Below are 13153 nucleotides of genomic sequence, written 5' to 3'. Positions count from 1 at the left end.
ATAGTAGCCTGAAGAAAGCGATTATTATTATTTTTTATTATGACAATGTACTTGAAATTTACTTTATAAAAGTATTAAAATTTATGTTCTTGGTATGTGTGAAATAGAAAGCACAAGCTTCTACTTGTTGTTTAAGATTTTGGTATTTATATTCATACTACTTCTTAATTATTCTTTACTAAAATATGAAACTACTAGAGGCCCAGTGCACAAAATGCATGCACCTGGGAGGGGTGTCCCTCAGCCTGGCCTGCACACTCATAGTCCAGGACCCCTTAGGGGATGTCCGCATGCCGGCTTAGGCCCTAAGCCAACAGTTGGAAATCCCTCTCACAGTCCGGGACCCCTCGCTCCTTATCACCTGCCTGCTCACTGCTCTTTACCAGTCAGATTTCTGTTCCTTAGGGCTGCCATGGAGGCAGGAGAGGCTCACACTATCACTACTGCGCTCACCAGCCATGAGCCCTCTCTTTCTGTTTAGTTGTCTGTGGGCCAACTGCTATCTTCCTTCTCACTTAGGGCAAGCAGCATGTGAGGGCAGAGTGCACTGTCATGGAACACAGAGGGCTGCCTGGAGCTGAGGGGAGTGGCTGGGCCCATGGGGTGAGAGGTGGACACAGAGGACACAATCTCACCCAATTGTGGGAGGGCTGGCTGGCCTTCATCTGCCTGACCCCACCCAGGGAGGGACCGATCATGGTGTCTGCCTCTCCATTCTCCATTCTTCCATCTGTGACACCTGTCACCCTTGCCAGCCCCCCACTCAAAATGAGTTCAGCTCAATCCCTCATTGTAAAAGGGCACAGGGGGTGGTCCACTCCAGTGCCCCCTGATTCCCAGTGACAGGACCTGGTCGACAGGACCTGATCTCAGAACAGTGGCCACAGCTGCAGAACATAGATCATTTCAAGAAAAGTTGGGAATGCAAACTTTCGTATGAGCTCCTATTCCAAAAGGTGGCAGTTTATTCACATTGTGGCAAAGACACCTTCAAGAGTAACATAAGTGGGTAAAGTCAGGGCCAAACCAGGCCATTTCCTCATCCAATCTCTCTAGGGTGCGTACACAGAACCAAGTCTCAGCTCTTCACAGGACACCTCTGAGGCTTTTTTAGGCCTAAAGGACAGTAGTATATCTCTATTCTTGTTTTTTAGGATTTTTTCATCATCAGATAAAAGGATACATACATTGAGGCAATCCTCTCAAGATACAATATTCCAGTTGCACCCATTGACGATGATAGCACCCCTCAAGGAGGAGCCAACAGATGGGGAGCAGGGAATTCTGAAAACCAAAGTGATGCCAGAGGTGCTAAGCCTTTCCTTCAAGTGTCTGACAACCCCTCAGGCGGCCTGCAGGCTGGGTGTCTGCTGGACCTTTACCACTTGATATCCTGGAAGGCTGCCCTGGGACCTGATAGGTGGTGTTCAGGGTTGCCTGGACCCGGGGGAGTCAACTCCCCACCCCAGCCACCCTGATACAGCTCCTGCACATGGGCGCTGATCTCTGGGGGCCACACCAGGATGGCAGCGTAGATGCCTTCCATCTGCCACAGCAATGCCCTGTCTGCATGCCCGTTGTCCACCTGGGCCTGACCCCTGCCACTTAGGCATCCCCAGCGCACTCCACAAAGTGACAGGGGAACTTGCCCCTCTACAGCTTCAGGACCATTTCTGGATGTTCCGAAAGCTGTAAGCAGCCTCAAAGCAGGTTCTGCCGTCAACCATGATCTGCTGGGAAGACTTGGCCATGAAGAGGTGGGGGTAATGGGGTGATCCAGCACATGCTCTGCATATCAGTCCCAGCTGGGGCAGGTGGAGGTCAGCATGGGTAGCTGGGGCTCTTCATCACGGTGCTGGCAGTACCTACACATAAATTCCTTCTGACTCTCCAAGATGCTTAAGTCCTCAGCTATCTTCATGTCTAGGACAGTGCACCCCAAGGCTTTTGAGAAAGCCGCAGAGTCTTCTGGATGCATCAGAGTCACTGAGGCTGAATTTAGCAGCAAAATAAGGCAGAGACTAAGGACACAGGGACACTGCTAGTACCTTGTGCTGTGAGGTATCACATTTATTATTAAGGTTCAGAACATGGAAGAAGTCCTTGGTGTTCTGTTGAGAAACCTGGACTCCTTCCTCTGCGGTCACACGCCAGCAGTCACTCAGAAATATCTGGGCATCGGTCAACTTATGGAATTCTCCCTTTTCTCCATTCTCCTGAGCTGGACGCTGGACGTTGACTGTGGCATCCTCTTGGTCATCAGTTTTTTGTTTGTTTTTTACTACATTCCTTCCATGTGCAGTGATCACACTTCATTTGGAGTGGGGTGGGCGAGGGCCAGCTCAAGTGACCTGGAGGAAGCACAGGGAGAGCAGTGAGTTACCACTTGTAACCCCTGGTGCTGCTGGCTGTATCCTTTCTTCCTTGTAGAGTAGGGGTGTCGAACTCAGTCAGAGAAGGGGCCAAAATCTAAAATCCAGCCTAAATCGCGGGCCGAATGGTTTACTGAACAGTCATAAACTGTCATTGTGATGGAAACGCAGCGGAGTGCAGTGATGACAGCGTGGTGCAGGCCACATTGCAAGGCCTGGCGGGACGGATTTGGCCCGCGGGCCTTGTGTTTGACACATGTGTTGTAGAGCGTCTAGGGAGGGGAAAGCGGCCACAGTGCCCAAAACCGAGTTCCGGGAGGATGGCAGCACTGTTGTGATCTTGCAGGAGGCGCTGGTTCATTGGTGCCTCGCCTGTCCTCTGGAGATTGAACCTGGAGGACTACTACGGAAGCTAGTCCTCAGTTCCACCCCGCCTCTGCCACCAATTGATTGGAGTCTGAGGACCAGGAGGAGGGACCAAGAGGCCTGCCTTCCTGCTGCTCACTAGTCCCTGTGCTACTCACTCTGGTTCCCTGTTAGCCATCCCCTGGTCAATGGGAGCCTGTGGGCTGGGGGAGGGACCATGCTGTCTGCCTTCCACCTGCTCACCAGTTGCTGCTGCCTTGAATTCATTAGAGCCTGAGGGACCCCAAGTCCCCCATTAGCCATCTCCTGATCAATGGAGCTGAGGGCCGGGGGATGGAACAGTCAGCTGTTTAGTCATTATGGACCCTGGGTTTTTATATATTAGGATTTTATCAGCTACAGTGAGATATTTTAAGAATTCTAAAGGGATTAAGTATATCCAATTGAAATGGAACTTAAATGTGAACAAACATTTACTTGAGTCATCAGTTACCTATATATAACTCTTTGGAATGACGAACGGAGGGGGAAAGAATATAAAAATTATTAGTCATACTGTATTTTCATTCATATGAAAAACTCTAAACTCCAAAGGATACACCAGTGTATATATGTATTGGTTCTCAAGCAGTAAGAACATCCATTCCAGGTAATGATTAACATTTTGCAGGAAACAGCTGTGGTGTTCTTTGTGACTTGTAAGATTCACAGTTCTTTTAATATTAGTGGTATAATTGGTTTTCTGCTATTTTGTTCTTTATTTTTACTTAAAACAGATTAGACTGAAGTATATTAACAGAATCCAGATGCCAGAACATCTTTAAAAAGCAAGAACCAAGTCTAAAAACCACCAGGAGAAGCAGGAGCTCTGAGTCCCAAATCAGAATATTTCAGTTCTCATCCTTAAGCTGATCCCCTAAGTATCCACCAAGCTACATGGCCCATTGTTCCTAACTGTTCAAAATAATAAAAATTTAAGTTATAAGAAAATTTGGCACCTAAATATGATCCAATAGCTTACTTTATTTTATTGTTGACACTATTACTATTGTCCTCTATTTCCCATTTTTGCCCCCCCTCTACCCAGATCTGCCTTTCCCTCTCTCTGGCCATCACCACACTGTTGTCTATGTAAATAGGGTATGCATATATGTTGTTAGCTATTCTCTAAACCTTCCTTCATCTGCCCACCTCCTCCCTATACCTTCCCTCTGACACCTGTCAGTCTGTACTACGAATCTATGATTCTGGTTCTATTTTGTTTGCCAGTTTATTTTGTTAATTAGGTTCCACATATAAATGAAATCATATGATATTTGTCTTTTTATAACTGGTTTATTTCACTTAGCATAGTATTCTGTTGTGTAAATGTACCACAGATTTTATATCTATTCGTCTACTGAAAGGCATTTGGGCTATTTTGAGGTCGTAGCTATTATAAATAATGCTGCTATGAATATAGGTGTGCATATGTTATTTCTGATTTGTGTTTTGGAATTCCTAAGATATATTCCCAGAAGTGGGATCACTGAATCAAAAGGCAAATATATTTTTTATTTTTTGAGGAAACTCCATATTGTTTTCCTCTTGCTTGCACCAGTGTGTGTTTTTATAAACAGTTCATGAGGATCCCCTTTTCTCCACATCCTTGGCAGTACTTCTTGTTTTATTTATTGCTATTAGTCATTCTGACAGGCAATAAGTGATATGTTTTCTGATTTTAATTTGCATTTTTCTGATGATTAGTAACTGAGCTTTTATTTTCTTTTTCCATGTGTCTATTGGCCATCTGTATGTCCTCTTTGGAGAATTGCCTATTCAGTCATTTGTCCATTTTTTAATTGGATTCTTTGTTTTCCATTTGTTGAGTTGTAACGAGTACTTTATATATTTAGAAATTAACCTGTTATCAGATGTGTCATTGGCAAATATGTTCTCCCATGAAGTGGGCTCCCTTTTCATATTGTTGATGTTTTCTTTTGATGTACAGAAGCTTTTTAGTTTGATGAATTCTCATTTGTTTGTTTTTCTTTTGTTTCCCTTGCCTGAGTAGATATATAGGCAAACATATTGCTATGAGGGATTTCTGAGATTTTACTTCCTATGTCTTTTTCTAAGATTGTTATAGTTTTATGACTTACATTTAAATATTTTATCCATTTTACACTGTAAATGTTTTCAAAGACATTTGTCCTTATGGAAGGAAATAATTCAACTTTCACTCAAAGATTGTGATTTCTCAGAATTCATGATGAATAATTAAATTATTTATTTTGATGTTAATTTTGCTTTTTATTAAATATTAGTTCAAACGTAGATTGGTTTTGCTTATTAACATGTTCCTTTAGAAAGCCTACATATTCCTATTATCAATGGCCAGCTTAAGAGTTTTTTTTCTAGAGTACTGTGGCTGTCAACTCTCAGACTAATGGAAATGCTAATTACCCTAAGTGTTTTATCCACTCTGATTTCTGGTGTGACTATATAGCTGGCAGATATCTGTATATGTACACTGAGACAGAAACAAACCCTCCGTTGAAAGATGAGATGCATCAAGTGCCAAAAAAAAAATTTGTCAATACAAATTATTTTCTAAACTGTAGAGGGAGATAAGCAAAAAAAAGAATTTGTGTTGACGGTGTAAGATCAGACAAGTCTAGAGTGATAAAAATCTAGTTAACAAATTAAATAACACTTGTTGCTATTTTTTAAACCTGCACTGATACCTTTGTAGCAAATTTAATAACATCTTTATTAACACATTTGCCTGTTATTGACAACTAACTATATGTTTCTTTGTATTTATTTTGCCATCTCCACATAAAAATTGTGTTTCTTAATATCTAATTAGACTTTTAATCTTATTATTCTTAAGATTTTGTTAATATAAATGACGGGGAAAAAACACTTATCAGTCTAAGACTCCTGGGTTTTCCAATGTTCTAACATGCCCTCTGCAAGTCACTTACTAAATAAGACAATTTGAAATCATATTACTGTAGAACCCTAGTGTGTAAATATGAGTGAAAGCATATGTAAACTGACAATACTTTGTTACTAAATTTATATGCCTATTTTTGAGATTATCTTGTAAGTATTGGCTCTACATGTAGCCTGAGATATATTGTATTTTCCAACTCAGAAAATATGCCATTAAACTATGTTTTAAAATATTTTTGTTGTGCATTTTCATTGCAAAAAAAATCATTTAAAGGCTTAAGCAGTATCATGGTGCTTTAATCTTTTCACTTAGCAGAAGGACCATTAGTTCAGAAGTAACTTTCCTGTCATTTTCCTGATTAGTGCCACTTTACTGCCTGCATTTAGCAGATGGCTATTTCATTACTTATCAAGATAAACTCTAGAATAATACTGGTATTCAAGTGATATTTACTGTCTCCATAGAATTACCTCAGACTCATCCACAGGCTGGAATATACCTTTTAAATATATTGCAATGCCAACAATTGATTAGAAACCATCTTTTTGTTTTCTGGTGTATTCTGACAGCTCCTTTGGGTTAATTATATTTATTTAAGATCTACAATGTAACTGTGAAAAGTCAGCCATTTCCAGAATATAATAAATATATAACAAGAAATGCAATTATAAGTTTAAAGCTGATAAACTCTGGCATTTAGTCAGTTATTTGATTATTGTAATTAGGTTGCCCTAGCACCGATGATACTGAGATCTATCTTCTTTATTTCCCACGAAGAAAATTATAATTTGGATATAGACTTGTTTAAGGGATTTAATAACATTTTATAAGAGTCAAATATTATATCTGTTTAATGATGATGGAAATAAGAGCTAAAGTGATGAGGGTTTCATCTTTCATTAGGGAGGGTTAATAAAAAAGGAATTAGAAAAATACATCATGTTCCATTGCTAATTCACAGCAACAACTCAATAAATCACCAGGTATTTATTAAGTGCTTTCTGCGTGTCAGGAACATGCAGAAAATTATTAATTAATTGTTTAAGTAAAGACTATAGCTAAATGCTAAGCCTATTTAGAAACTGGTGCATTTATGCTAAGAAGCATTCACTATATGTGGTCAAGCAATTTTTTGCACACTGATTATAATGTACTACTATTACTACTAATATTACTAATAATAATGTATTTAATAAGCAGTTACAGGATTTTAAAAATGTTGTAAACAACAGTAAACTTGAGTTAAGGGTTGATGATATAGTTTCCGAAGTATACAAATCCTCCTCCTATATTTTGATCTTTTTTTTTCTTCCATGAAGTCTGGACAAACATTATTTTATACATTCAATTTTCCTATTTATTAGTCCCCATATGAAAAATTTTGATGGAAAATAAAGTTAAAATAAGAGACTGGAGATGACCTGTGAGTTGATTTCAATTATCCATGCTCATTATATATTGGTATAATGGCTAAGTAGAAGTTGACTATAATATCTAACGATATATAAAAGAATGCATCAATATTTTTGTTTTAATTTCAAAAGTGACTAGACCCTTCCTCAATGCAGAAACAAAAAGAAAAACAGATAGTGTGGAGAATTTTGCTACCATATAAAGCCCTGATTGAGTTTTACAACTAATATAATATTTGAGGGCTATTGAATATTAATTTTCAGTTGGGGAAATTTAGTAGAATACAAGTGAAATAGGCATTACCATTTAAGACAGAGCCTCTGCTAGTCCAATAAAGAGGCTAAGTAAGCTACTATATGCCATCAATGGTGTGTACCCTGATGAACTGTAAAACAGTTTTGGCTATGTGTAAGATTCTTTGGAGTTGCCAGCAGCAGGGGGATTTGAATCCCTATCTCTTTTCTTAACCCATATCTAAATAACAAGAGTTAAAAATGAAATTTCTAATTTGAGCTGCTGAAATATGGCCATACTGAAAAATAAATTTTGCAAAGTTAAAAAATATGAAAAAAATGGGAAACATATAAGTAGCAAGAAGATAGCAGTCAGATGCTGAAAAACACCCTCAATATAGATGAGCTATTAGCTGATACTGGCTGATTCCTGCTTTAAATGAGCCAAACTTTTCTTTACTGAATGGCAGAGTAGAGATGTCTTAAAACTTAGTCAGTTCTGAATTATTTACATAAATGGGGTTTTAAAGTGGTATGGATATTTGTAAATTGTATATATTTAACCAAATTGGTTATATGTTACATAATATATTATGAAATTATTTTTGGAGTGGGCATGGTGATTTTAACTTTCTAATTGCATATTAGGTTTACAATGGCAACGGAGAGGGGATAGAGGACAGGAGAAAGTCAGATTGAGATTTAAAAGATGCTAAGGGTAACCTATACACAGTTAATGTAGACTTAGTTGTTTATTTTGATGTTCTGCCAAACAATCATTGAAAAAGCTCTCTGTTTTACATTTGCAGATTTTGCAGATGTCCCCAGAAGGCATAGTTTTAATACAGTAAAAGAACAGAAATGACATAGGTTTCTAAGTATGTAAGGTTTTTATCCACATATCAATATGCATTACCATCACAGAAAGCAGAGTTAGTCATTCTTCATGTTAATCATGGAAATACTAGAGTCCTTAAGGACACAGTGGTGATAGTTGGGGGTGAGATAAAGTCACTAATCATCCAAGAGATGCAAATTCAAATGACAATAAGGTATCACCTTACACCTATCAGAATGGCTGTCATAAAAAATCAAGAAAAAACAAGTGCTGGCAAGTATGTGGAGAAAAGGGAACCGAAGAAAACTATTGGTAAGAGTGCAGCGTGGTGCAGCCACTGTGGAAAACAGTATGGAGTTTCCTCAAAAAATTAAAAATGGAACTGCCTTTTGACCCAGCAATATCCTTTCAGGAAATATATCCTAAGAATACCGAAATGCTAGCAGAAACCGGTTTGGCTCAGTGGATAAAGCGTCAGCCTGCGGACTGAAGGGTCCCGCATTTGATTCCAGGCAAGGGCATGTACCTTGGTTGTGGGCACATCCTCAGTAGGGGGGCGTGCAAGGGGCAGCTGATCCACGACTCTCTCTCATCGATGTTTCTAACTCTCTCCCTTCCTCTCTATAAAAAATCAATGAAATATATATATTTTTTAAAAAAAGAATACCTAAATGCTAATTAGAATTGAATATGTGCACTCCTATGTTCATTGCAGTGTTATTCACAATAGTGAAGATTTGATAGCTGCCCAAGTGCACATCAGTAGATGAGTAGATAAGAAAACCAGAGTACAGCCCTAACCAGTCTGGCTCAGTTGATAGAGCATTGGCCTGTGGACTTAAACAAGTGTGAGGTAGTATCTCATTGTCATTTTCATTTGCTTTTCCCTGATAGCTAGTGAAGTTGAGCAGTTTTTCATATATCTGTTGGCCATTTGTATGTCTTCTTCGGAAAGGTGTCTATTAAGGCCCTCTGCCGATTTTTAATTGTGGTTTTGTTTGTTTGGTGTTGAGTTGTATAAGTTCTTTATATATTTTGGATACTAACCCCTTGTTGGTGCTGTTGTTTATAAATATCTTCTCTCATTTGGTTGATTTCCTTTTTGTTTTGCAGACGGTTTCTTTTGCTGTGCAGAATCTTTTAAATCTTAAACGATAAATTATATAGATGAAAACACAGAAACTAAACTTATGGGCCTTGGTCTTAGAGAAGATTTTATTAATTTGATCCCAAAGGCAAGGGAAGTAAAGGCAAGAATAAATTAATGGGAGCCCTGGCCATGTGGTTCAGTAGGTTGGAGCATTGTCCTGTACACCAAAAAGATTGTGGGTTCGCTTCCTGGTTAGGGCACATACCTAAGTGGCAGTTTCCATCCTCAGTGGAAGCGAGTGTGGGAGGTAACTGATAGATGTTTCTCTCTCACATTGATGTTTCCTCTCTCGAAAAAAAAAATCAGTCAAAACATATCATAGGGGGAGGACAAACAATTAAATAAATAAGTAAATAGCACTGTTTATGGCATTTTGATATATAGAAGGGTTTTCAAAATTTTGTCATTACATAGAGTTATTCAGCAATTCTTATGCTTAGAAAGTCCATTGATTTTAAGAGAGAGTGGAAGGGAGGGAGGAGAGAGAGAGGGAGAGAGAGAAACATCAATATGAAACACCTTGATTGGTTGCTTCCCCCACACTCCCTGACTCCGGCCAGGATAGAACCTGCAACCAAAATATTTGCCCTTTACCAGGAATTGAACCCAAGACTCTTGGGTTAGAGGGTCAGTGCTCCAACCACTGAGCAACACTAGTCAGTAGACCACATATTTTTAAATTGTCTCCCTACCCATAACTTAATTAGGAAATAAATATAGAATACAGGAAAAAAATACATGTCTTATAATATCATCTCAACAAATTTTTAAAATTCCTAGTTCTAGGGTGAATTAGCAATTCTGTTTTGTGTTACAAAGTACACTTAATGAATGACAATCAGATGTTGTAATTAGAAATCAAAATAATATTAATTCTGAAATTGATAGCACTAACATATTTACTTAAACATAATTATCAAATTTGAGGTTAAAAATAAAATTGACTGTGATTCAACTGGGCGTGGTCTGGTAATAAGTTAATGATTGAAGCCAGTTATTCCAAGTTGTTGCTGATTGATCCCAGTGATTGTCTGCAGAACAATGACTTTTCATATACAAGCACTTATTTCACAAATGCAACTTATTTTTCATTGGTATTATTCCTTGTTCTCTTTATTACTAGCAGGTGATCCAGAGACAGGCATTCAAATAAAATAAATAATTAAGTTGCTAAACTGAATAACTGGGCTACAATGATCTTAGCTCAGATGAATTAAGTTTGGATAAATGGTTTTTCTTAAAACGTAATTCTCTTGATTTCAAACTGGCTCATAAATGAAAAAGAATTCAAGAGGAAGCAGAGATATTGGTGATGTTAGTGGATCTTAGTATTCCAATCACACGAGCCTCTTGTGATTCCCTTTCAATTTTTTTTCCTTTTCATTAAATCAGCTACTTGCTTTGTGTTCCTCCAGCATGGTGAACTCTTCAGTTTGTATAATATTTTTTAAACAGTGATTTAATTTGTGGGCACAATAATAAATATAAGAACATGATATGTGCATTGTTCAGAGGTTTCATCACTATTCTTCCCAAAACTCTGATCCTCCACAGTATGTAATAAAATATTAGAATTCTAACAACTGGCAGGGGCAGTATACCTGACTGTTAAATCTGAGACCAAAAATTTAGATTTGACTCAATAGAAAAAAGTGAGTCTCGGCAGTAACTTAAAATATATAACAAAAGAGAGACAAGAGATAGAAGAGAGGAGAGAGAGAGAGAAGGGAGAGAGAGAGAGAGAGGGAGAGAGAGAGAGAGAGAGAGAGAGAGAGAGAGAGAGAGAGAGAGAGAGAGAGAGAGAGAGAGAGAGGGAATCAACACACAATTTCATACATACTGTAGGAATTTTTGTTTAGGTTTTCATGATGTTTTTCTTACTATGCAAATAGAGAAACAAAATGAGTTATTTATTGCTCTGGTCCAAAGCAGGCCTGGAATGTTTGACAACATATCAGAGTCCTATCCTTCATGTCAGTTGTGCCCCTGGCATGAACTTAGCCGTGATACTTACAAGGACCTTCTACCCATAGGACAGTCATAATTAAACAGATGATGTGAATTATCAGCCACTATGATTATTTCTAGTTTTTCTACCTCTTCCTCCTCTATATCATTTTTCTCAATAGAACATTGAAATGGCATTGTAATTTGAGGCAGTCCCATTACAGCACTGTAGCCAGTTAAATTGGCCACTTAAGAAGGCCAGGATTTTTCTGCCAAGTATCTCTACTAGAAAATGTTAAATTATTATAAAAACCGTAGAGCAGGTGGTCAGTATGAAAACCAGACTGTGATGAGCAATCTGCTCTTATCTGTGTGTTTGTCTCTTCTCTCTAATAGGCTCATTAGGGGCTTGCACATGAGAGAGAGAGAATACAGTGTTGAGCTCTCCTTTCTAAATGCCCCTGTTCAGGTGTCTCATTGTAAAAAGACAGAAAAATATTAGAGGGAGGCCACTCTGTCTTACTTTATGACATTAAAAACAAAGATTTCCTTTATTCCCATTCTAAATTTTAAGGAAGGGTGTACAATCAGTTTAAAAGAACAAAAAATTGTATCCTTTAGTTGAGTGCTATTTTCATGAAATAAGAGTTTACCTTCCATTTACTGTACAAAACACTTTCTCATAAATTATCTCATTTGATCCTTAAGCAGCACTTTGATGTGTGATTGGCCCCTTTTTTAGATGAAGCAATTGAGGTTCAGAAATATTAAATGACTTGCTAAGACAATTAAGCAATACAGCAGTAATGAGAGTGTTGGATTTCTAGGTAAATTAAAAAGTAGAGAAACTCAGAACAGAAATAATTTAAATCATATGAGATTTGGGATAATTCATTTTTCAGTGCCAGAGGTAGTAGGTCTAAGACTCTATTTTTTCTTCTCCAGGCTAACGCAGGAATTTTGAAAGTAGCCTAAATTAGCACAGTGAAATCCCCATTTAGAACCGATCTATGAAAAATAATAGCTCCTGGAAGAATTTTAAATTTGTCCATATTCAATGCACCCTGTCCATGCTAAATATTATATTATTTGAAGAGATAAATCCCTATTTTGTATAGTCAAGAAACAATGTAAAGTCACATTAATAATAAAAAATAACTTGGCCTTTCAGATAGGCAAATTTACTATTATTAAAAATTTAAGAGACACAGTGTCCCATACACAGATATGTATGTATGATTTCTGAAGTATATATATATATATATATATATATATATATATATATATATATAGGCATTTCTTCAATGAAGAAGAAATATTAAGAATGCAGCCAGTTTTCCATTATTTGTAACTACTTTGGCTGTGGCGACTCTACTATTTTCCCATGACATCAAATCACTAAGAAACCTGCTAATTTTCTTTACAAATAGATGGGGGTATATTTTTTGCAAGGTTTAGATTGGCAAGATATAGTATGTGTTCAGCAAAGCTCTATGTATCACCTTCCAGATAATTTTAGTATGTATTTGTTATTTTGACATTAACTAATTTCTCTTTAATTTTATGCTGTGCATTTTTAAGAGAAAATGTCTGATTAGTTTGATAGTAGAACAGATTTACTTAGGAAAGAGGCCAGAGAAAACACCAAGCCCTCACTCCCCCCACTTTTGGGGGGAATTGTGCTGAAATTTGAAAGAGGAAGAACTGATAGATAACAAAGTTGATAGATGACAAACTCTTTGGCTAAACTGTTAAGTAGGCAGGTGTGTCTTAGCCCAATGTCCCACCTTTCTGTCCATGTATATTTTTCTGATATCTTTTCCCCTTTTCAAACTCAAACTTTAATGTTCTCTGCCTTATGTTTTTGGCTAGGGAACTTAAAAACTTCCAGTA

General features: G+C 37.8%; 1 pseudogene; it reads right to left on the bottom strand.

Annotated features, from left to right (window-relative positions):
- Positions 1-1661: 1661 nt before the first annotated feature.
- On the bottom strand, positions 1662-2422 carry LOC118720214 (annotated as a pseudogene).
- Between the last annotated feature and the right edge of the window lie 10731 nt (positions 2423-13153).

The sequence above is a fragment of the Pipistrellus kuhlii genome, unplaced genomic scaffold (genome assembly GCF_014108245.1).
Source record: "Pipistrellus kuhlii isolate mPipKuh1 unplaced genomic scaffold, mPipKuh1.p scaffold_m20_p_16, whole genome shotgun sequence".
In the NCBI taxonomy this organism is placed as follows: Eukaryota; Metazoa; Chordata; class Mammalia; order Chiroptera; family Vespertilionidae; genus Pipistrellus; species Pipistrellus kuhlii.
The sequence above is the reverse complement of the archived record's forward strand: the minus strand, read 5'-3'. Positions and strand labels throughout refer to the sequence as shown.